The sequence below is a fragment of the Marmota marmota genome, unplaced genomic scaffold (assembly GCF_001458135.2).
Source record: "Marmota marmota marmota unplaced genomic scaffold, marMar, whole genome shotgun sequence".
Classification (NCBI taxonomy): Eukaryota; Metazoa; Chordata; class Mammalia; order Rodentia; family Sciuridae; genus Marmota; species Marmota marmota.
Window position 1 is genome coordinate 45,926,211 of NW_025999932.1, and position 25,700 is coordinate 45,951,910.

At 39.9% G+C, this 25,700-nt stretch overlaps 1 long non-coding RNA gene across 1 annotated transcript in view; it reads right to left on the reverse strand.

The window, feature by feature from the left end:
* Positions 1-6,883: 6,883 nt before the first annotated feature.
* LOC125615998 overlaps positions 6,884-25,700 on the reverse strand; it is an 86,078-nt gene continuing 67,261 nt past the window's right edge. Inside the window, exon 3 of the long non-coding RNA XR_007346593.1 lies at positions 6,884-7,593. This is a non-coding gene — a long non-coding RNA (uncharacterized LOC125615998). The remainder of the gene's footprint in view (positions 7,594-25,700) is intronic.

A 25,700-nucleotide genomic window follows, 5' to 3' on the forward strand; every position in this document is an offset into this window, starting at 1 on the left:
TGATAAGTTTCCAGATGAAGTTACATTTGGCATGGGATGATTTTGAGAAAATTGTTATTCCATTCTCATTATACTTGCACTGCCAGAAAAATATACGAGACCCTTGCCATACTTATGTAGTCACAAATTGAATAAGCGTTGATTCTTTTTGAAGTTTCTGGAGAGGATTTTATAAAAGAGATTGGTTACATACATTATTCCCCTAATATTTATTGAGCAGCTATCCTGTTCTGGGCGCTGTGGTGTTTCCTGGAGTTGAGATCAGGAGCATAACCCCTTAAGGAGTTTAACAACTAAGTACTGCCAGACTTGCAAATAAACACTTGCTAATTATAACTGCTTGTGTTGGTGAGCTTTTTGTCATTGTGAGAAAAATACCTGAAAACATCAACTTAAAAGGAGAAAAGGCTTATTTTGACTCACAGCTTCAGCAGTTTCAGCCTAAGGTCACTGGGCCCCATTATTTTGGGCCTGTGGCCAGGCAGAACATCATGGTGGAGAGCACATGGTGAGGCCAAGATGCTAACCTCATGGTGGCCAGGCAGCTAAGAGAGAGAGAGAGAAGAAGGGGCCAGGGGTCCCAATACACCCTTTCAGGGCACAGCCTCAATGACCTCCTTCACCCCATGCAACCCTATCTTAAAGTTTCCACTGTTTCTCAGTTGTACCCTCAACTGGGGACTGCCCTCAACTGGGGACTGAGCCTTCAACACAGGAGATTTGGGGGGATGTTCAAATCACAATACTGCTGTAACTGAGTGTTTAAAGTATAGGAAGAGAACTGGTGTAGGAGAATCACAGTTTGCCTGGGGTGGAGGGAAAGTTTTCCTTGCGGGAATTTAATTGGAATGGAGACTTCCAGGATGATGAGAAATTTAAAGCAAATTAATTATTTAAATAAATAAATAAATAAGAAAAAGAGTGCTCCAGAAGAAATACAATGTGCCCAGGTCTGGAAGTGAAATAGAGTGTGGTTGTTTAGTGGTGCTGGGTATTGAAGTTTGTGTGTGTGTGCGTGGGGGGGCGGGTTTTGCTGGAGGGACACTGTGCATGAGGTGGGACAGCAGGCCGGGTCAGCTAGATTATGAAGGGCTTTGGATGCCAAGCAAAGGAATTTAGCTTTTGTTCACTATGGGAGATTTTCATCAAGGTAGAGATTGTAACAAATGGCATTTGGAGGGTAGCAATTACATGTCTCCAACAGCCTAGCTGCAACCTCCCGAGTGACTATAAAAGCTCCATGTGCCCTTGAGAATATGTCAAATATAAGTGGAAAAGAGCTGAGATTACTGCTCAGGCAGTTATGAAGTGCTGAACGCATCTGAGAAGGGGCATACTGGATCAGATTTACATGTTCATTTTACTAATGAGAAAAAAGGCTCAGAGAGGTTAAGTGACTCCCCCACCCCCCAGGTTCAATCTCTAGTGATGTTTGAGGTTGACTAAATGCACTAGTGCTCTTTTCATCTCACTAAAAGGCTGAAAAGAAGACTAAAAGGGACAGGGCAGATAAGGATTTATAGCAGACAGAGAAGTGACAAGCTGAGTGCTGGGTGATTTCACAGGATGGAACGGGAGCAGTTGGGCAGATCTGGAGGGAAAATAAAGAACCCTTGAAGTACTAGAGAAAAACTTAAGGCAGAAATCTGGTAGGAGTCTTAAGACTCCTGGTTTTAAAGTCCTAAACTTTCTGGTTTAAAAGCTGTTGCCTAAGGGGAAGTTTTCTAGAGTGTTATAGCACAGTTCAAAGGAACTGGTCTTAAGATGGTAGCATTAAGCCTTAATGGACACTCACAGCTAATTTCTCCATCGTCTATCATGTTGAGTTTGATCTGAATGATCTAGTTGGGCAAGTGGGAACTCAGAGCCCTTATGGCAGAATTCAGTGGAACACAGTTCCCACTGGTCCTCTTAACTGTGGCATTTGTTTTTAGATATGCCAGAAGGTCCAAGGGCACTGACTCTGAGAATGGGGATGCTTTGGAAGGGTGCCGCAGTTCAGTGATTTTATTCCTACCCTGCACATTCCTTTGCCAGGGATCACTCATAAGTACTACTGCTTTAAAACACACAGGGGACATGGCCATCAAGAGGCAGCATTTCACAGACCAAACCACCTGGCCAAGGACAGCAACTCATTGCCCTGTGGATTTTACCTTAGACCTATCACACATGGGCTCCTCCATTCAGAGCTAGTCTTGACTCTCCGTAGTTCTCTGATATGATATCCATGAACCTATTATTCATTTGTTTAATGTTTTGACAAAGCTCGTCCTTTACCACCTTCTTATATCCTTGTCTAACACAGCTTGGCACATTCTGGAAACTTCTTTTTGTTCCTTAATACCCTGGAAGCCTCTAGTGAGCAAGAACTGGTGCATTGGTGATATGGCATATTACTCAATTTATGCCCCAAATAGTAAAACATTTCTCTCAAAGTTTCCTGAGACTTTCCCAGTGTTCTGCATATCAAGGCTATGGACACTAACATATGCTGGAAGCTCATCAAAGTGTTGCTTTGTTTTGGTGTTTGTACTAATATTTTCCTTCAACCAATTCCATTTTTTTTCCTGGTTTGCTAGGAGATTATGGAGATATGACATGATACTTGATTAAACTGCTTGGAGTACCTTAAATTGGTCTAAGGATAAATGAGACGATCTAAGTAGAAGTGCTTGGTTTCATGTCTGCCACATGCCACATGCTACATGTCACAGAATAGTGACTCATTGGCAAATTTCTTCATCATGACAAAAACGAAAGTCAAAACAAACCCCGAAGGCCTCCCCTGAATCATTAATGTTTACTTTTAAAATTTTGAAAGTGGAGAATATTTTCTCTCTCTCTTTCTCCTTGTTTACCTTTCTGGAAAACAATCTGGCTGTTGGCTGTTGAGTTCTGATTAAAGGTGAGGCATGCTTCCATATGCAGGGATGAGATATTAAAGAAAAAGATAACGCTTGAAACCACACTTTTAACATTCAATTTCAGTGCTGTCCAGAGTAACTATAAGACTGGGGAAAGGTGAGTAATAGATTTGACAGCTATACTCTAAAATGGACCTTATTAGTGAAATATAAATTATAACCAGGCATTTCCTATCAGCACCCTGTGCAGTTAATGATAAGCAGTCAATGAGATTTATGTACCCTTAGCATTTTTATAATGAGTCTGTTGCTTTGATGACAGTTTACTGTCTAACATTATGCTTAGAAATTTATAGCATTTGATTCAAATGAATAGACAGTTTAGCTTCATTGCAATCTGTTCTGATTTTCCCTTTTCATAAGGCTCACACTTTCACTTTTTTCTCTCTTTACTTTTATTTATTTATTTTTCTTTCCTAGGCTAAGCTCTTAAGCCCTACTCTGGAAATGAAGTTTTGAAGTGGGTGCACATTTACCTGCAGAAAGTATGTGATAACTCCAAGGGAAGGAGTTCAATGGATTCCAAGAGTAGGTATGAGGAGTCTAAAGAGGAAAGATGTTCCACAAAAGTATCAAAAATTTACAGACGCACTGGGATGGTGGCTGGAGGGAAGTTATGAAATATAAAAGAGATTGGGTAGGATAACAGACAAATGGTGGTTCCATTCCAAGTTTTCTAAGGAATCTCCCAGTTATCCCACTCCCTGCTCTAAACCCCAAAGACTTAAAATCAGCATACTACAGCAATGCAAGCATCAATGTTTATAGCAGCTCAATTCACAATAGCCAAGTATTGATCCAACCTAGGTGCCCTTCAACAAATGAATGGACAAAGAAAATTTGGTATATATACACAATGGGATTATTACTCAGCCATAAAGAAAAATGCAATTATGGCATTTGCCAGTAATTGGATGGAACTAGAGAATATCCTGCTAAGTGGAATAAGCCAATCTCGAAAACCCAAAGGCTGAATTGTTCTCTTTGATATGTGGATGCCAACCTACAACAGGGAGGGAAGGGAGAAGAAGAATAGAAGTTCATTAGATTAAACAAAAGGGAATGAAGGGAAGGGAGGGGGAAATGGGAATAGGAAAGACATTAGGATGAATCGGACATAATTTTCCTATGCTCATATATGAATACAGGATCAATGTAACTCTGCGTTATGTACAAACACAAGAATGGGAACCTAATTGGAATGGGTTGTACTCCATGTATGCATAATATGTCAAAACACACTGTACTATCATGTATATCTAAAAACAACAATTTTTTTTTTTAAAAGAGATTGGGTGGGAAGAAAGTCCTTTAACTTTGGGAGGAGCTACCCTTACATATTTGCATAGAGAACACAACATCTCATTCTCTTCTGGAAAGAGCCCCATGTGGGTTTCCACAATTGCCTACAGTCCTGAGGACAAGCTCTCCATTAGACAAGTGCCCAATAAAAGCTGCTGACAGATTGGCTGCAGCTGGAGAGGGCATGCAGAGGTGATTCCAAGGATCACTCAACAGAGCCCTGCTGCCCCTGTAGGGCTGTTTTGCTGCACAGTTCAAGTGCACGCAGCTGTTGGATCTGAAGGCTGCCTCTGCACAGCTGGGAGTGTGGCTTCCCTTCCCGTATCAGGTGCTTGATTTTCAGGAAATAAGACTCTTGTTCAGAAAAATGTGGTGTCTCAGGTAGGCAGGCTTTGAAGGTAGGTGTTTTCCAAAGGTGGTAGTATTAGAGTGGTATTTATGCAACTTTATAAGTAATGCAAAGGGGCTGAAAGCATTCATATCTCATATCACTTATGCTCTCTGTTCCATTTCAGAACCTAACACCTGCCCTCCTTACCCAGGGCATGTCCACTGGCTCAGAAGGGAGAGCTGGATGGGCACCTGCATTTGAAGTCCAAGATGGCTGCCATCTGTTCCCCACCTGTTCTTGTTCTGATTTTGTCTCTATCACAATTCTAAAATGTTGGCCCTGCCAATATTTTTCTGAGTCTGGTCCTTTGGATTCAGTGCGGATAATCATCTTATTTTTATTTTTATTTATTTTTTGTGTACGGAGGATCGAACTCAGGGGCACTCGACCACTGAGCCACATCCCCAGCCCTATTTAGTATTTTATTTAGTGACAGGGTTTCACTGAGTTGCTTAGCATCTCACTTTGCCCAGGCTGGCTTTGAACTCACAATTCTCCTATCTCAGCCTCTCCAGTGGCTGGGATTACAGGTGTGTGCCACTATGCCTGGCAATCATCTTCTTTTTTGAGTCTCAAAATTTCCTGAAGAGCCCAGAGTCAACTTTCCCTTGGCTTCTTGTATGCTGTGCTGCTTATGATCAGAATTCCACTTGGATTAGGAGTCCAAACCTTGTCAATGACTGTTTCATTGTTTGTGAACTCCAGGGCCCCAGCAAGAACCTAGATGGACGCTTGGCTGTATGCCGCTTTAACGATGACTTCTATTATGACAATAACTTTCCTATCAATTTAGGCCCAAATAAATGGCAGGCTCTGTGCTAATTATTTTACATATTACTTTCTAGTGCTTACTAGAGGCAATATTAAAATCCATATTTTGTTTATCCACATTGGTGAAAGCATGGATAAAAATCCAAAGTTCAGGATTATTTTTGGAATAGTAGAATCATAAGTGGAAAGTGAAATAATTCAGAGAAATAAAGAACTCTGATTTCTTATGCCACCATCCATCTCGGCCTCTTGTTTGGAGGTCTCAGCTGGCAAATTTATCTTCCTTTTTTATGAGGATACAATTTCATGTGATTATTCTTGCCTCCAAGCTGATTGATGACAAGTGTTAAATTTAAATAATGCCACAGTCAGGAAAGAAGTGGAGAGAAACCTGTGGAATTCTCTGAAGCCTGAGTCAGGCATAGCACAGATTAGATACGAAACCTGGGAGGGCTATCCTGCAGGAGCTACTATGTGGGTAGTTTTGGTGTATTCACAGGAAAAATTCCAATGTTGCTTCTGTTAGGAACAAAGACACTGACAGTGGAGGTCTCTAGCATACACTTAAATTATAGCACTGTGGTGAGAGCAGGGATTGAGGGGGAGTGGTTGTCAGGGAGAATTATGAAAGCAAGTGAGTGCCATGGTGACAACATTGGTAGACATTAAAGGGTCTTAAAAGGGTCACGGACAGAAGGTAACATTTCTGCTGTGTGCCCCAGAAGTCATGTAGCTGGAGGCACACAGCCCCAGTGACTGCGGGATGCTGAGTAGAGGGCTCAGAACCAGCCAATGAGAGGCACATGCTTTGCCATTCAGAGCTTAGATGCAGGAGAGATGTGTGATCAAGTGGTTATTGCTCAGTCTGGGCTGGAAAATCCTTTCTAGCCAAGGACCAATATTTCTTTAATATAGCACAATATGTGCTTGAGGCTGTGTGTCAGTCTTTGGGGCTTCTGAAATACAATATTAGCAAAGTCACTGACATTTTATTCATAGAAGATGAAAAATAATGCATTGGTTATCAAATGCCTTTTCATAAGCATCATATTCATGTATTTCATATAGTCTTTCTCCAAGATTTAAAAAAGCAACTTGTCCTTAGAAACCAAGAGAGGGCACGTGGAATGGTTCTAAATGAAGATATTAATATTCACATTATAGCTAAACCTTGCTAATTTGCTCTAATGACTGGAAACCTATTGCAAATTACCAAATTAGTGAGTAAGCCAGCAACCAGGATTTCAGAAAACCCAAAGATGGCATCAGAAAATGAACCTTTCCCTTTAATTTCATCAGCACAATTGAATTTTAACCACCGAGAGTATTTGTAGTCTATATTTTGCCTATCTTGCAAATCTATGTGCATTTTAAAGAGTAGTGGTGAGGCTACTAAAATAAAATTCATTTTAATATATGGTTGTGATTAAGAAACATACATAGAGCAAAACAAAAACTTGGAAAAAAGACACTGAAGATTTGTCCAGAGGATTTTAATTTTTATTATGTTTTTATAATCATTGCCAGACATAACTGTGTTCATTTCTTCCTTTAGTTATCAACTAGAATATTGAAAATGCTTAATGAAATATTGCACAAAAGACTCATAAGCATTGGTGAATTCTCCCAACTGACCAGGCACCTTATTAGTGAAAGAAGTAATTTTCTAAAGCATGATTACATGAAAATGGACTGAGTGGGAGTTAGGTCAGAATCATAGCTTTGTTGGCAGTGACAGCTTAGATCTATAACCTATGACAGTGGAGGGGGTCCTGATTGGGTGGTGCCTGAGACCAGCCATGACATTACTAAGGGGTTGTGTTGTCTCATTCTTCATAAGCCGTTACTTTTATATCTAATTTTGCATTTTCAAATTTATATTCTTTTTTGATTGTATAAATTTCTGCCCTTATAAAACTTGAGTCCACCCTGGATGTTGGAGCCAATTGTTTGGAGCTTTTGTTAGGAGAGTTAGTGGAAGAGAATGGACTGAGGGTAGAATCTAAAGACATAGATGTATAAAGAAGAAGAATACTCTTAAAATGGAAAAGAAATGAGCTTCAGGATCAGAGAGTTCTTGGAACGCAGAATCCTGTCTTTGTCTTCTTTTTCCTTCTTTCCTAGGCAGGGTTGCTCTGTCTTCTAGGAGGGGAGAGGATTTCTTCTTTCCCCACCTTCAGAGAACATCAGCGTTTCAGCTTCCTGGATGGAGATAGGATATGGGTTGAGAATTATCACACAGTGGTGATGAGAGCCCATGAATTTCAAAGGCAGCCCTGGATGAGAAGGGAAATGTGCATCCCGGTGTAGAGATGGAGCATGGGAATTTTGTCATCACAGGTAACATATTTCTATAACATATCTTGCCAACTAGGATTTAGCACATACTTCTCTAAGGTAATGTAGAAATGGGAAAGAGGCACGAATAACAATTATTTTTAAAGCACTTAATTTGAAGAAATTACCTGTGTCCATGGCTAATTTTAACTTTACCTACACTTTTAACTGCTTGGTACTTGATAATCGTATTGAGCCTCTATGTTCTTTGAAGAAGTAAGAAACATGAAAAATATTTTTCAAGGAAAATGTGTTGTTCTTTGTGTTAAAACTGAAATATAAAAGGAAGTAGAGCACCTCCCTCCCATTGTTTAAGAGGAACGCTAGGAGCTGTTTATTTATTTATTTATTTATGTTAAAGCTTCAAGTACTCTGGAGTGTTGAGTTTGTCTGGCAGTACCTTATGTTTTCCCCTCCACTTTTGCATCTTTGATAACTTTCTGGAGTTGTTTCCTTGGAGACATGGTGGTAATGATCATAACAGGTGCACTTGGTCTCTATCACTCTCTTACAAGGATGCTGTAGATGTGACTGGGTAAAAACTTCTTGTAATGAAATCCCATTCCAATTACTGCAGTGCAGAACTTAAAGTATCAGCAGAATACACTGGGAACACTTCAGCATCTTTTCTGTTTTTTGTTTTTCGTTTTCCACCCAGCTCAGATATTATTACTTTTTAAACTTTTGTCCGCAGGAATCCATCAATGTCCCTTTTCAAACCCTCTAAAACACTCTCCAAAGAGGATTCTCAGATAGGTAATTTTATCTTATCTGAGTTTTTGCGGAATTTTAGTTCAAATGTTATTGTATTTTTAAGAGCCCTCTAGATACCTATGAAAGATAGTCAAGTTGAGTTACAACACACGTGATCCAATGCATTCATTATCTGCAGGTATTCTTTAGGAAGAACAATCAGAGTAATCGCTCCTTTATTCAAAAGAGAGGCCACCTAAGCTCTTCTTAACACTTCCAAATGTTTGAAAACCAATACCCTTAGCTGGTTATAATGACATTTTCACAGAAGATATTGAGCGTGTCTATAATATGTACTAACAAATAGAAGTGGTGAAATTCCCTGATGGAGTTGAGCACAGAATGTCAGTTCTGGGAATCCCTCTGGACCAATTCGATTTTATTAATGCCTTAATTCTGTTAAGATGGTAAAAGGAGGGTTACCTTTGCCTTTCTTTCCTTTATTGAATTAAAATGTCCTGCTATGAAGCAACACTTGCAGAACAGTTACATATTTAAGGAAAGAAGTGACTAAAAGATGTTTCCAGAAAGGTTTGCTGAGACTGACCAGGTGCACTTTGTCATTTCATTATCCTCTGTACTCAGATGTGGAGGGGTTAGGTTCTGCCACCTCCTCCCTCTGTTTCTTCTTCTTTCCCTTCCCCATTTCTAGGTGTGTTTTCAGGAAGAAGGCAATCTTGGCACTTCAATACTGTGTCGCCTCATGGCAGTTATATTCCTTTGAAAGCCTTCTTTATTTGGCTTTTGTCTTTAACTTCCCTTTCTTAGGCTTTCCTATAAAGGAATGAAAGAATATTCCTAAAAACGTGGAACGATAATTAACTTATCCTTATGATTTTTCTTGATCATCAAATTTCTTAACTCAAAATAATAACCCAAATAAAGGCAAATTTGAGCCAAGATAATAACAATCATTTTCTACATTTTGTCTTTTACACTGTGGACTTGATGATTAATTCTGTTACCCAGTGACTTCATGATGTAGAATTCCAGTGTACGCATTATGATTAAGAGAAATTCACCTAGTTGCTTATATGAATGCCATCTGCTTCTCAGCTAATTTGCCTACATAAAACCTGGAGAAACATTTAAAGCCATTTAAAATCAACCCATTCATGAATCAAAATGCATTGTTTGATCACCTACTATAAAGAAGATATGATGTTATCATTTTTAAGGGCACAGAGATTTGCTAAGTATTGGCCTGCTGCAAGCAGTTTATAACTGACATAATTATTAAAGACAAATACTCACATGAGGTAGTAAGAGGATGTCAAGTCTGACAGTACAAACTGCCAGAGGATGGCGAGCTCACTATGGGCTGCTGCAGTCAGACAAGGCTTTCTGGGTTGTGCTTGATAAATGAAGTATGAATGAACTATAATAACTCTGAGGCACAGGTATGGGTAGGGCCTTCTATAAAGGAGTGATGAGAGAAAGAGAACTCTGCAGGCAGAGATATTGGCACAATTGAAACTACATCAGCAGAACACTGAGAAGGGTGTTGGACATGGGTGGGAAGGGCAGGGAAGAGGTTGGTCAACCTGGGGTGGTGGAAAATCACAGAAGAAAGGGGACACAGTATTGAAGTGCCAGTGAAAACAATCACACTAGGATTTTCAGCTGTGGTTTTAGCAAGTCAGAATAAATATGTTCTTGTACAAGTGGGAATTAATCCTGATGTCTTAGTAATTGATTCAAGTCTCAGTATCAAAGACTAGATGACTAAACAGTACTAGCTAATAGATTTTATTTTGTTCACCATGCTTTTGATGAGTGCAAATAAACATATTTTCTGTTTGAAATGTGTCTATGCATCAGCCATTGTTAATAGTTTTCAGTGGGATCTCTTTATGTGTTTGTGGGGGGGGCATGGCTTTATAGATGAGCCCATATATGTACCTGTGCACCTGTAGTCTGTGTGTATACATGTATATGTATTTTAAAGGGGGTTGCTAAAAATCTTGGTGTATGGTATACAGCCCTTGATTTGCCATACCAGGGGAAGGATTTTTATTGATATGTATTTCTTCTTATTGTTCACAGATATTTTTGTTGATGAAAATGAATGAACCAGTGTGTTCATTTCTTACAAATATGCATGGTCTTTGATGACAACTGTAGGCTATAATAATTAACATATTCAAAGATTGCTTATGAAAACTATGAAGGTTTTCTTTTTTTTCTTTTTTTTTTTTTGGTTTTGTGGATGAACTCAGTGATCAGGTATCACTAAAAATCACTAGTTTTTCTAAGGCCAATACCAGGACCACACATTCCAGCAGTTCTGCAGTAATTGTTTCAAAAGTATTCTTAATTCATAGGTAGAACAACTACATCTCATTTTGCCTTTCACAATATACTACTGAATAAAACTATTTAAAAGTCATTTGTCTGGTGAGTTACTGAACATTTCATAACAAATCATCTTTTCTAGGAAATAATTCACTGTGAGACATGTTGATGACAGGTTCGGATTTTAGAAAATGGTAATTTATAGTATCAGCTCAGTTGTCTTGATGACCTTCACTAGACTGTACTAGTATTTTACTTATTCTTCCCTCTTCTTTGCCTTTCAACATACTGGAGGATAATTCATATCCTTGCTAACCTTTACAAATGCTTTCCCCAAAGGTTTTCCTTCATCAATATCAGTGAAAACTAACCCATTGTCATCTTCTTTTAAAAAGTAATTAGCCATGAGTAATTGCTCCATCCTGACATCTTTCCAACTGAATTGATTTTCTTTTTCTTTTATTTGAAGGTAGATCTATTAATTGTGGCTGTGTTAGAATGCGATCACCCTTTTATTTTCCCATTTCTTACTTTCTGCTTTTCTGTGAAGCCTCTGGATTACACTAAGCTTGTAGAGTTTAATGCCACATGAACATTTCCCTGGTTTTATTATACATTCTATTCCAAAGTAGAAGAATGGATTTTTCTATCCAGCTTTATTAGATTCGATTTTGGAATATTTTACTTAATGGGTTATTTTCATGGCCGTCTCTATGCAACATTTATATGGGAAATGTGTGTTACTTGATTAAAAATATCCCATGAGACATTTTCCCCCAGGATTTTTTTTTGACATTACCATTTGGCTGTGAAAAAGTTAAAAAAAAAAGAAAAAAACCTTTTTACTGGGCATGAGGTGGTCACCCTATAACAAACTCCAGACACTTGAATACAATCTAATTGGAGAAGGGCCATAACAAAGGATGAAGGGAAAATAAACAGACCATGCCTGTATAATTCCTATTTCTAATGCCCAGATGGGATTTTGTCTATGTGCTCTATTAAGGAGCTACCCTGAAAAATTATTCAAAAAGCTTTGGCTGCTACAGGCTCTGAGGGTTTGGCTATGCCTTTGCTTGCTGGTCTCCATTAGTCACTGACTTGCTTCTGGGCACAATTCGAGGGATTAATTTTCTATCTACAAATCCCTGTGAGGTTAGGTCCCAGCAATCTTGGCAATAGTGTTTCTACTCACTCTAAAGGCAACTAAGATTCACGAGGGAAACTCCTTGATAGAATTATATATGATGAGAAGCCAGTGCTCCGTGCTTAAATAGGTAACCTTAATGTTGTGTGACTAGAATTTGGCAGTAAACAGGTATTTTATGTTCTGCCAAGATTTTACTATCAGATACACTCTCCTGTTAGCTATTTAATGAGACAAGGTCTTTTTTTTCCCCTTTTGCTATATTGTAACATTGCTTAGATTTATGTCTGATTCAAAAGCAGCTGTTCCCAGTTGCTTCCTGGTACTTAAAGTCTGAACTATGTCTAGTGTTAGCAATTTGAAAAGCCTTTATAACTTGGATACTGATCTCATATGGTGCTGGTGGCTTGGTGAATACTCACGTAAGCAAACAGAAATGGAAATAGTACACAGTTCATTAGGAGAGTGTTGAAAGCCTGGGATAGACTCTGAATTTGAAACCGACTCAGCCACAAAACCACTCTCTTTCTTGGCAAAGGTAATCTCTCTCTGCTTCAATTTCCTGATTTAGAATATAGGGATTATACAATTTTCTAAACCTTGGCTTCTATGGTGAATGATAAAATTTAGTCATTGGAAGGAGCATTGCAAATAGAAATTACTCCAGAATGTGAAAAAAAAAAAAGAACACTAATTTAAACCACACACACACACCCACACCCCCCCACACACACGCACACATGCTCGTCTCAATTAGCCACACTGATTTGCTTCTGGGCACAATTCAAGGAATCAATTTTTGTAAAAATTGTATTAATTTTTATATAGAAAGAAGGTCTACCTCTGTAGTGATTTGAAAATCTCAATAATAAAAATGCAACTCAATTTGGCCCTTTGTTATTTTAGTCATCTAGTTAAGTATGGTCCTCTTTTGTTGTACTAGCAAACTTTAAGAAATTGCAACAAAATGTGGATATAAGAAACCAATAAGCAACACAGGAAAAAAAAAACAAGTTGGCAAACTGTACATTTTTTTTGGATGTCTGTAGGCCAATAGCTTTTAACTTAGTACCTTCAGGTACAGAATAAAGAAAGAGAGGAGAAATAATGCTAAGTCTGATACTTTGCTTCTAGATCTAAAATATCATTCCCTACCAAACTTGGTCCTAGGAGAAGGTCACCATCACCTAGCCTATGGTGAAACCTAGAGTTTGTCAAACTGCCCATATGTATTTACTGTGAATTGGTGGCACATGTCAGGGCAGGCACTGTGCTAGATAACCAAGCAGATGGGGTTCTTGCTCTCATGGATCTTGCATTCCTCAAGACAAACAAAGACCGTCAATGAAAACCAGATAATAACACAATGATCTAAAGCCTACCAAAGGTGCAAGTGAAGTACTGAGGTGGATAAGAGTGTGGGCACCTACTTCAGCTGGATGATGCAGGAAGTCTCTTCAGAGAAGTAGGCATCTAAGCTCCGGCTTAAAAAATGAGGAGGAGTCTTTATGTGAAAGTTACCAAAGAGGTGCTTCAGGCAGTGGGACTAGCAGGTGGAAAACTCTCAGGTGGGAACAAAGAGAAAGCCTGAGGCTCATGTGTGGACACAAAGAGAAAAGCAGGGGACAGTCTTGATGTGGAGGATTCTAGACTCCATCCCAAGACACTAGGAAGCTTCTGCAGCAATCAAGTTGAGAACTGACAGGATCTAATTTACCCTTCCAATTTGATGCTGTGTGGAAGATGTACTGAGGGTTCCCCCTTCGACTGAGCTCTTGGATGTGCTCATTTCTATCTTTTTCTCTGCCACCTCTGGATCCCCGCTTTGGTCTCATCTTACCTTTTCTACTGCAATATTCCCGTGATGGGTCTCCTCATACTACCCTTTCTCTTTCAAATCCATTCTCCACACAGCTGCAGCTATGTTTGCACAATGCAAACCTGATATTCTTTCATTCCTATGTAGAGGCCTGAAGTGGCTTCCCATAGCTGGTGGGATAAAGTCCACATCCTTCTCTTACTAAAGCTTGCACTGGCTTGGCCCCTGCCTGCCTCCCCAGTCTTGGCGAAGCTGGTTCTCTCTGCCTCTCTGGACTCTTCAAAGAATATTCCTTCCTATTTCCTCAATGTGTTGGTTGTTTCTCCATGCCTCAATGCCTTTTTGCATTCATTTTCCCATCACCCTGATAATCTATTCCCTATCCTCACAGCTCCCAGACTCTAGCTTGGTGGTTCTCAAATTTAATGTGCACCAGAATCAATCTTTCCATTTCTAATATGAGACAGTGATAAATATCTTTTGGGGGACATAATTTCCAAAATGTAGGAATAAAAAAATAAATGTTTCTTAAACTCCATATTTTCTCCTTTTGCTCCACCAGGAAGTCTAGAATTTGGATTTTGTCATTGGGCAGTGGTGGTCCCAACTAAGCATATAATCCTGGAGACCTGGGCTCAAAGTAGAGAAATGACTGTGTGACATGTAAAAGACTGGTGCTGGGCTTAGTACTACTTATGCCTCTTACTAGTACCATTTCTTCATGCTTCAGAGAATGGGGATACTTACCAAGCCTAATTCATAGGGTTGTGAAGGTGAAAGAGTTAATACATATAAGTTCTATGAACAGTGCCTGGCATAGCACTTAGAGATGTTCACTTTCATTATATTTTTCTATTTTTGGTATGCAACTCATTCAAAGAATTTAAATGGCTGCAGACAGTGGGTTTAATTTTAATCTAATAAGTGGAGTAGAACATGGAGAGATTTGGGATTCTCCAGAAGGACAAAAATTACTGGATGTCAGGATGACTAAGGTCAGATCTGGGCATCTGACCTGTCTGTATGTACAACCCAGACAATTAGTTGTCCTAGATGAAGGCATCTGTCAATCATACAAACATAACTTAGAAAGGAGCATCCCCATTTGATCAATTCTAGTTGATAGAATTTATAAAGACCAATGTGGAAGGGAAAAAGGACATAGAAATTACAAAAGAGGGAAAGACCAAATTGCTATGGATGGGGTCTTGAAACAGAAGGTAAAAATAAAAACCCTCCTTAAATACTCAAGAAAGCTGCTCTCAAATTCTTGGTGCAGTAATTGTGAAATTATTTTGTTAATTTTTGGTCCAAGGCACACACACATTCATATTCTCTCTCTCTCTCTCTCTCTCTCTCTGTGTGTGTGTGTGTGTCTCTCTCCCTCCTTCCTTTCCTCCCTCTCTCTCTCTCCCCCTCCCTCTCTCTGTCTCTCTTTGGCACTGGAGATTGAATGCAGGGCCTTGTGTATTCTAGGCAAACACTCTACCACTGACCTATATCTCCAGACATTTTGGTTCAATTCTCAATGAATATTAGTATTTTATCCAATCTCCTATAGAGGCTTAAGGGTAATAAAAAATTCATCATAAAATTTTCCCTTTTCAAAATTTTTATTTTTGTTTCTGGTAAGTTATTAATGCTTTGTTAAATATCCTATAAAGCTGTTAAGTACTAATTATTTGTTAAAGTTTTAAAGTTATAATTTTGGCTATAACAATGACTACTTCCCTGATTAGCTTTGGGGTTGCATTGCAAAGGGTTCAATTGGTAAACTTCATGAGGAAGTGACAAAGGATGATTAAAAAGAAATCTAAGGCTACTGCAGAGTGTGATTTGTTATCTTGTTTTGACAAGTGCAGTTTAACTTTAATTGTACGTGATAACAATCTGTAAGGGGAGTGGAAATGTACTGGGATTCGTTCTGTAAAGGTGATCCAAAACATCTCAAGACTGCATGCTGTTCTTAAGTCTGCTGAGAAATGAGGTGTGACATTGCCAAGTTTCCATGTGAAAATGATTATGTTTGTAGATTGAAAGAGAATGAACCTAAATTATTCTATTGTATATTCTGGTTGACTGACACACAGATCTGCCTAATTGAGGACGTGTGCTGCCAATAATTGAGTGTCTTCTAGTTTTCAATTTTCAGAAAACTACTTGATAATTCAAGGTATTCCCCCTCCCCAGCAAGAATCATTCACATGCCCTGTGTTCATTTATATTCTTCTGTTGTGGTTTGGTTGTAATCCAGGGTTTTCTGACTGATTAGCTATTCACAGCTTGTTTCAAACCAGTGCAGACTACAGCATTCTCTCGGTTTTTGTTTCTTTTTCATGTGCAATATTATAAGCTTTCCTAACTTCTCCTGGAAATGTGGTTATTATTGCATAAAAAAGTTTAGTTAATCCTTAAAAAAATGAAACTATCACCTCACAACAAGCCTACCATTGATGCCAAAGAATTTATCTGTCTCTCATCTAGCTCAGAAAAAAAAAGAAAAACTCAAAAAAGTGAAAACTAAATTCTTCATTAACTGTTTGATACCAAAATCATTTTAAATGTCTCTAATAGATTTATTTAATCTCAGGGCCTTTTTGTGTTTCTTGTCTTTAAACGAAATTGTGTGTGTGTATACACACATATACACCTATACATACATACATACATACGTACATACATACATATACACACACATTTTTTCAAACTAAATCAGCTTAATTATTTTTACAATAACAAAATTTGCATATAAATTATTTATTAGAAAGAAGGATAACCCCAGAAAGCAATTGTATAGTTTTCTCCTTTTCCCTGTATTCTATTACTTTAAATTCAGTTGATACAATCTCTCTTTAAACTTCCCCAGGATTACTTTGCATTACTCCTTATTTGTTCCTTGAAAAGCTTCTGCAGATGAAAGGTTATTTACCATAGCCCTTGCACTCGCTAAAACTTAATAGGAAAAATACTTGTAAGCAGCACAGTGGTATCTGTCAGAGAGGCAATAATTTGGTTTCAAAAAGCTGTCTGATCCTTTTTCTTTTCCCCAGACTCTGCTACCTGATATGAAATTGCATATCAGTGACTTAAAGAGATTAAAAACAAATGCCTATGAGAACCCTTAACTCAGAGGTCCTCAGTCTTCTACTTTCTGAGGGGTTTCCTCTAGAAGTGGGGACCCCCATACACCACTAGTGGGGTTCTGGGGTAGGTCAGCAACTCTGCAATTCTGGAAGGCAGAGCTTTGAACAACTTCTCAGGTCATTTTGATACAACCTCATGGTGAGAAGAGGGTGTGGTTTCTCCTTCTATATTTGAAAATCATTATCCTGTTTTAGGTGGAGAAAATCATGTTGGCAAAAGCATTAGGTCACCCCCTGGGTCTCCTTAAATTTAAATGTTTGAAGTGCATTTTTTTAAAGTTATTGAGTTCAATTCCTGATAGCTACCCTTGTTGTCAAGGATGTGAACTAAGATTTTGGATTACAACAAGATGACTGGGAAGGGACTCTTTGCTTTATCAATCTTAAATAAGTAGTTCCTGATCCACATACTATGAAGATCATTGTTCAGAGAAAATGGGTACATAAAAGGCACCTCCAAGGAGTCTAACGAGACTCTGGTAGTTTTTGATGGTTTATAGGTACGTCCTATACTTGGCTTGTATGGTTTATGAATTGCTACCTTGGGGCCCTTTTGTTTCTAGATTTCCTAAGGCATCGAAGGTACAGAATGAGAATTTTCTAGTTTCTCTTTTTTTCTTAATTTTTGATTATTTGTGGCTCCATTGTTTCATACCTGTTCTCTCCACCCTGTCCAGATATTCATGGCCTTCAATATTTTATAGCCTCCATATATGACCTCCAGCTTACCAGCCTGGCTTCCCCTGGCTTCCTGACATGCACATTGTTTTTTTCAGCCAAATGCTCATCAATTGTGTGCTGAGGTTTTTGCTCTATTTCACGTATCCAGGCCCTTCCCTGTGTTCCTTTCCTTCCAAAATGTGCTTCAAGTATGCGTCATGTCAGTATATCCTGGGAGACTTCCCAATTCAGGCATCATCCCTCATCAAGGTGCCTTAGATGAAAACATGGAGGGTATCTTTGATTCCTTCTTTTTTCATTTCTCCACCATTCATCAGTGACTCATGTCAATTCTACTAGCAAATATTTTTCTCATGTTCCAAAATTTTCTCACCATCTCCCCAGTGACCAACTTCATCCAAGGCATCACCTGGCCTGGATGGCCAGAGAAGCCAGCTCCTCTCTGTCTCTCTGCTTCCATCTGTGACCCACATGGAACATCCTCCTTTCAGCAGCTATGATAACAATCCTGGTTTAACACCTTACAGAGGCTTCCAGTGGCTCTGGGCGATCTGATCCCGGGTACCTCTTTGGCTCCACCTCCCGCTCCTATTTCCTTGCTCCCTTTATTACTCTGCCTGGATCTTCTTTTATAGACCCTGAACAATTGGAGCTTATACTCAAGATTTAATATTTGTGGTTCCATTGTGTGGAAATCTACTTAGCCCCAAATCTCTGCTTTGAAAAATTCAGAAGTTGTAATGTCACCTCTGCAGAAAGGACTTCCTTAATCACCATGCCCAGCCACTCTGTATCCATCAGTCTGTCTTGTGTTGCTGAAGTTCTTATTTACTTATTATTTATTTATTGTCTGGTTTCCTCCACATACGGAAGGATATTGTTTTGTTTTGTTAACCGCTCACTGGATCCCCAGTGCCTGCTCAAGGCCGGCCTATAGCTATTGATTGCTTGAAGGAAAGAATCTGGAATGCTCCCTCCTTCACGAATGCTCACAGCTTCTGGCACCAAGCCTAGATTTGTTCATTTTCTTTCCCTGTTAGATTTGAAGCTTTTCAAGGGCCTGAACTCTGCTCAACATTTTATCCCTCAGAAGACTTTTCATGAGGTAAACACTGGGTAAATATTTGCTGAATTCATTTATATTCTTCATTAAAGAAAATTGAGTGACAAACTTAAGTAGCACTCTATAGTATCCGAGGGATTTAGAAACAGCAACAGGCTCAAACAGTGACAACACAGTGTATTCATTCTCAGCTGTGGATTCTCACATCTGCTCTAGTTCTGGACTTCCCTATTCAAGAGTCTACTCTACACAACCTGCCAACAGTTGATTGGCTCAAAAGGAAATGAAGTAGGACTGGCAAGTAGATGAGCATAAGAAAAAACTCCTGTCCTCAAAGGTTTTAATTAGTACTTCCTCTGTGTCATGGATTCCTGACCGTACCTAGGAATGGGCATGGAGTAGAGGTGCTAGGAAGCAAGATGGCAGCCTAGAAGCAGGTGAAGAAGAAGTGGGAGGAAAAGAAGATCCTGTGATGCTCAAAATTCAGCTTTCCAGTCAGTGAAAGGAGGACTTAGAGGAAGCTTGCTGCACGTCTGTAGTGGTATTGGTTACTGTGCTCCATATAGCAGATAAAGAAGAGACACTCTAAACCCTCTGTAATGTGTAAATTGCTTTTAGTCATTTTCCCCAGGAAAGCAAGCCAGTGTCATCCTGGAAGCTGTTAGGCTGCCAATCCTATTGTCAGGCAACCAGGACATTTGAATTCAGATTTGCTGAAATTCCATTTGTGGGTTTTCCACTACAAATCCCAAATATAGAAAGAGACCTCTGGCTAGAAAGCAAGTGAGCTTCACACATCAAATCTCTTTTCAAATATGTTTTAAACAGCTCTGCTCAAAGAATCCTGGAAACAAGTCACAAATTGAGGTATTCCACAAGGCTGGGGACAGGTGAGAGGGAGAGCAGGCAGTTATTTTAGAGAGAGTAAGAGTTGTGTGCTGTCATGGTAGAGTCTTTCTTTCATTTTTTTATCCATTCAACATATCTTGGTTGGAAGGCAGAATATCACAATGTGAAGAATTTATGCTTGGAGTCAGAAGGCTGGGTTCAAATCCTGTGGGTTACTTATTGTGATGACTAGTTTTATGTGTCACCTTGTCTAGGTCAAGTTATTCAATTTAACACCAGCTAGGTGTTATTGTGATGGCATTTGATGGATGTGGTTCACATCCACATTCAGCTGACTTTAAGTAAAGGAGATTATCCTCAATAATCTGGGTGGGCTGCTTCTAGGCATTTGAAAGGCCAAAAGAGCAAAACTGAGGTTTCCCTGAGGAAAAATAATTCCTCCATGGGCTGCAGCTGTCTGAGTGTTTCTTCCGCTATGAGTTTGCCCTAAAAATTTCAGATTTGTCCACAATGTGAGCCGATTCCTTACACTCTCTTTCCCTCTCTCTCTGATTTTGTTTTATTTCTCTGATAGAATATTGGCTGATTAATAAATCTGTGAATTGAGGTGACCTTGGGAAAAATACCTCACCCTTCTTATGCCTCAGTTTCTTCATCTGGAAAAATATGGATATCAATAATATCCATCAGTATCACAAACTGTGGTAAGGATGAAGTGAGTTAATGAATGTTTGGTCCTCAGGTGGGGAATGGCACATAGTAAGTGTTTTTCCTCATTATTAATCACCTATTTATTGCTTATTGTATCTGCTGGAGAGAAATAAGAATAAAGTTGAGATGCCTGACATTAAGCAGAATGCCATTTCTCAGAGGACTGTAAAGCATAATCACAAATAAATTTACCTAGAATGTGACCCTGGTACATTCTCATAATTAAGAAAAGGTTGGCCTCTAATGCTAATTAATGCTCATGAGAATAGATAATATTTCTCTGCTATCGGTACTGACAATTCCATTGTTCATTTTTTTTAAACATTCATCCTTTATTCATTTGTTATTTTACTTAACATTCATTGGGTGCCTGTTAGATATGCACAGTTAGATGCTGAGGACATAATATAAAATTAGAAGAGGTTCTTGTCACCTTGTAATATGTATTCTAGTAGAAACTGCAAATTACGAAAATTACAATAAAAGTGCAATATATTATCAAGTAGGGATATATTCTATGAAGAAAGATAAGGCCTGGCAAGAATTGTCAAGGACAGTCAGTGACGCTTGGGCTGAGACCTGAATCATAAGAAGCAGTAGCTTTACAAATACCTTGGAGAGGGTCAGTGACTGTAGGTGGAGAGAATGTGAAGAGTCAGAACTCTTAGATCAGGATAAGCTTGACACATTGGAAGGAAAGGAAGAATCCCACCATTGCTGTAGAGTGAACAATGGGAAAAGCATCAGGAAATGGATAGGAAAGGAAGTGGAGTGCATATATTATAGGTCCTTCTAGGCCATGAGGAGAAGAAGGACAAGGAGGAAAAGGAGGAGGAGGAGGAGGAGGAGGAGGAGGGTGATAGGAATAAAGTCATCCCCTAGTGTTTGCACAGAATTGGTTCCAGAAATCCCCACAGATACCAAAATCTGAGAATGCTCAATCCCTTATATAAAGTGGTGTAGTATTTGCAAATAACTTATACATATCAAATTGTCTCTACAGTATTTATAATGCCTAATATAATGTAAATGCTATGTAAATAGTTGTTATGGTTCAGGGAATGATGACAAAGCAAAAATGTCTGCACTTGTTTAGAACAGATACTGTTATTTTCCTGAACATTTGGATCCATGGTTGGTTGAGTCCATGAATGCAGAATCTACACGTATGGAGGGCCAATTGTATTCTAATGCATTTTGTGTAAGAAATGCAGATGTTAATTGTAGATGCTGGATAGGTAAAGCATGTTCTGTGGTGGTGAGGGGCATTGGAGAGAAATGAAGATGGGGAAATTGCATCAGAGGCTACTGGAGAAGTACAGGTGAATGGGTGGAGTAAACACTGGCTTTCAGGTGCCTGAGATGGGGATATGAGAAGTGGATGAGAGTCACAATAGATTTGGGAGAGAGAGCTTTTGGATAAGGCCAAAATTAAGATGCAAGTGTTACTTTGACCTTGTTAAGCTTCTCAGTGTCCAAAGGCCTGAGTTCCTCAGCTGCCAGATATCCTCTCTACCTGCCTGTGAAGGCTTCCCAGCCTGGTAATTCCTGCATGGATTGGACCAGCTGATTACCACCCCCGAACCTCAACCCAACAGGCTCCACATCCCTGCCTGTGAAATCATTCAGCAAACCTGTTACATCTTCTCGTGGGAGCCAAGGGGTCACTGTGCCTACTTGTTGCTACAAAAACCTGTCCTCCAAGTGGCCCTTCATGACCTGCATCTACCCTGGACTGTGGGTACATTTCACTAATATTCTGCCAATTTCCAAAGCTGGGAGGTGTGTTTGGCCATCTCATGCTATTTAAGACAACAGATCACTACCAATGAGGTGAACGAGAGACGTTCAGAATAACGTGTCCAAAACAGCATGGCCTAGCCACAAGCAAGGGCTTCCTGTCAGTGTTAGTTATTTGTTCTTTGATAACAAACTTTTTTTTTATAGGGCTGGAAGGTCCATACTATGAGTGATTAGATGAACACAGAAACTGAAAGCTAGGATTTTATGCAGCTAGAGATCAAAACACAGAGAGGGAATTTGTACAAAGGGGCGGGGGGAGAAAAAGGAGTTAGGGGCAGGGTGACTGCCCTGCAGGAAAAGGCAAAGGAGGGTTTTCTTTCACCAGCTTCTAGGCTATGGACCTGATATTCCCCTGAGGCACCAATATGCTGTGGATGGCTTGATCACAACAAAGGGCCTAATCCTCTCGATAGAAAAAGCCCAAATTAACAAAATATCCATGACACACCTGTGGCACAGCAAAAGGATTAATTCAGCCTAACTTAAACCCAGGGCCCTTCAGTGATGCAATTGCCACTATCAAGGCAATGCCACTAATGCTAGCAATGCTGAGCTGAGGCTCCCTGGAGGATCAAGAGTGCTGTTTTTCACCAGTGTCATTGATTGAGAAGGGGAGAAGTAGAGGAGGAGTGGTTTTGATGAAGGAAATTAAGAAGAGGATTTAGAGAGATAAAAACTGGCATTGTGAAACAAGGTGAGAAGGAATAAGTGGTCTTGAGAATTGTTGGTGGAGAAATCACTTCCAGTTGAGGGAACAAAGACAGGCTCACATTATGGGAGGCGTGTGGACTGAGCCTCCGAGAGCTGAGAAGATTTTCATGACTAGTCGTGTTGGGATTATACGTGCTAACAGAAGAAAATGGTAAACAAGGCAGCATGGAGAGAAGACCAGAATGCCAAGTGATTTGGCTAGGCTGATTAGAAATAGGAACTAAGACTGTAAATGTATACTGGGATCATCCTAATCAAAGATCTTGGACATTAACTAGGTCCACATTGAGAGTTTATATTTTATTATAAAGGCATTAATTGTGTTGGACTTTACCAGAAGTGATTAGGGTTGTGTTTAAAAGATGAGTCTGCCAGCTCTGTACTGTCCATCTTAGAAAGGAGCTTGTGGGAGATGTGAGAACAAGTATGAATCATCACAATTGTCTGTCATCAGAAATGATGGGTGTATCCCCAGGATGGAAATAGGAGTGGACTGAAAGACGTTGCAGGAAGAAAATAAAGATAAAAGCCCTTTGGATGGGTTTTGTTGGGTGAAGGAGAGAGAAAAGTTTCCTGTGGTTCAAGGTGGTGACGTCTGGACAACGAGGAGATTGTGCAGACCCCAGTCAGTACGGAGAAGAGTTAAGTCTGAGTCAAAGAGGATGATTTTAATTCCAACATGTTGAGTTTGAGATGCTGTTGGGACTCTTCAAATGAGGTGGTTGGAAATAGTGACTACCCCATTGGAGAGAGATTGGGTTCCAGCCCTCTACTTACTGAGGGCAGCTAAGGAGGGGCAGAAGTGGTCCTGGAGAAGCAGGCTCAGGATGCTGTCCTCATATTACTTCCTTTTATTTAGTTTACTCCCTGCCATTCCAGAAAGTCACTGAGCACATTCTTCCATCAGAGCCCTGTGCTTGCTCTTCCTGGCCTTAGGTCTTCCTTCCTCCAGAATGGATGCCTCTCACTTTATTCAGATATTTGCTCAAATGTCCCCTCATCCAGAGGCTTCCACTGATTACCCTGTGTAGACAGGAAAGGGTTCCTCCTTCCTCCCTCTACCATTTTTATATCCTAACTCTGCTTTGAATATTATGTGATTATCTGTGTATGTCACTCCCCCCTTTAGGACATAAGCTCTGTGAGAGCAAGGACTTTGTTTTACTTACTGTTCTATCCATGTGTCTGGCACATAGTACACACAGTGCTGCTGTGTCTTAGATGCAGAGGGGAAGAAGGAAAAAAAAGGGAGAGAAGAAAATGGTGGGAATGAGGCCAGAGGCTTGGGCAGCATGATTTTTCCTGCCCATCTGTTCTCCTCTCTTCTGCAGGTGGCACCTTGGTTTCCCTCTGGGTAAGTACCCTGCCCACTGTCAGCATGGGGTTTAAATGATCATTAAGTCTGCTTCTGGCAACATGTGGCCTGTGATTCAGATATGGCTAAAGTGTTGAGTTCAAGGTGAATGGTACAGCCATACACAACTGATCCACTTCCACCTGCTGACACCAGGCTGAAGGCAGCATAGCATAGTGATGAGGAATCCAGATCTGAGTCCAGATCTTCATGTTACCTCCGTAACATGAAGACTTGGGCAAGTTACCTCTTTCCTCTGTGTCTTGGTATATATAATATAGGATTTTTGTAAAGATCAGGGGAGTTAACACAGAGTAAACTCTTAGACCAGCATCAATCACAGAGTAAGAGCTATGCCATTTATTTTCATCTCATGAAGAAAAAGAAGTGTACTATTCAGTTGAATCGGAGGGCCAAGATATTATGGTTTTGGAGCTGTTGGGGGCCATCTTATCACCACGTGAAACCTGAAAATAAAGCCAGGTAGAGGAGAATTGGACGGAAAGATGGAGAAATACTGACTCTCAATAGTATATCTTGATTTGCTGAAGTGAATTGGAGTTAGCTTATCAGTCAATTGTAATGAAAGGTTCATAATCGGTACCACAGCTAGTCATGTTTCCTTTCAATTCCTTGTGTCTGCCTTGCTTCCTTGCTTCCTTGATTCTGTGACTAAGTCTAATTTTCTTCTGTCAATATCTCACAATCCTGAAGCACTAACCAATCAACCTGGTTCTTTTCATCTTTTCTTTTGGTAATTGTTTTTGTTGTTCCCTGGACTCCTGTTTACTCCCTACTCTGGTATTCTGGGCAGAAGAGACCCTTGGGGCTTCCTTTTATACTCATTCTCAGAGCCCAGAGCGAGGTCACCCTCTTGCCTTTTGTCCTCAGCCTCACTCTCGTCCTCTTCTGTTTTGTTGCTTTTCACACAGAAAAAAAAAAAAACACACCTCCTCTCACATTATTTTCCCATCTCCTCACTTTACTTCAGAATGAGAAAGAAGGAAAAATGGAAAAGGAAGAAACAGGTGCCAACCACATCTCCAGCAGAGCCTTGCTGTCTCTAAATCCAGGTTCATATCCCTTCACTCACTCATTTCTTCCCCCAAACTCCCTGCCCTTCCAACTTCATCCCCCAATACCTCTGGGTGAGTGAGAGCTATTGGTGGCTATTTATCTTAGCTCTGATTGTTGAAGTTGTCTCCCATAATTGTATCCACTCACTTCCTAGCGCTGGGTTTTAAACCCCACAGATGCTCCATCTGGGCTTCTCAAATTAACTATACCTTCCTCTTCTCTGTATTCTTGAATGAACACACACAACCCTTGGAGTTGTGCAAAAGGAATCACTTCAGTAAAGCAAGAGAGGAGGCAAGGAATGAGGGTGTGGAACACTCTGGATGGAAAATAATGGAGAATTTCAACCAGACCTGGACTTGCAGGAGGACTGCCATTCCTGTGGGTGGTTCCATCCTCCACAGCTTGGCCCTGTGGCTAGACCAGCCTCTCATCTGTCCATTTCTGCCTCCACTTCCAGCCAAGCTTTTTCTGGCTCCACAGGCACACTAATCTCTCTTTCACCTCTCACCTTCACAGATGTTTTGCTCTATGTCCAGAAAACTCTGATTTCAGGTCTTTGTGCT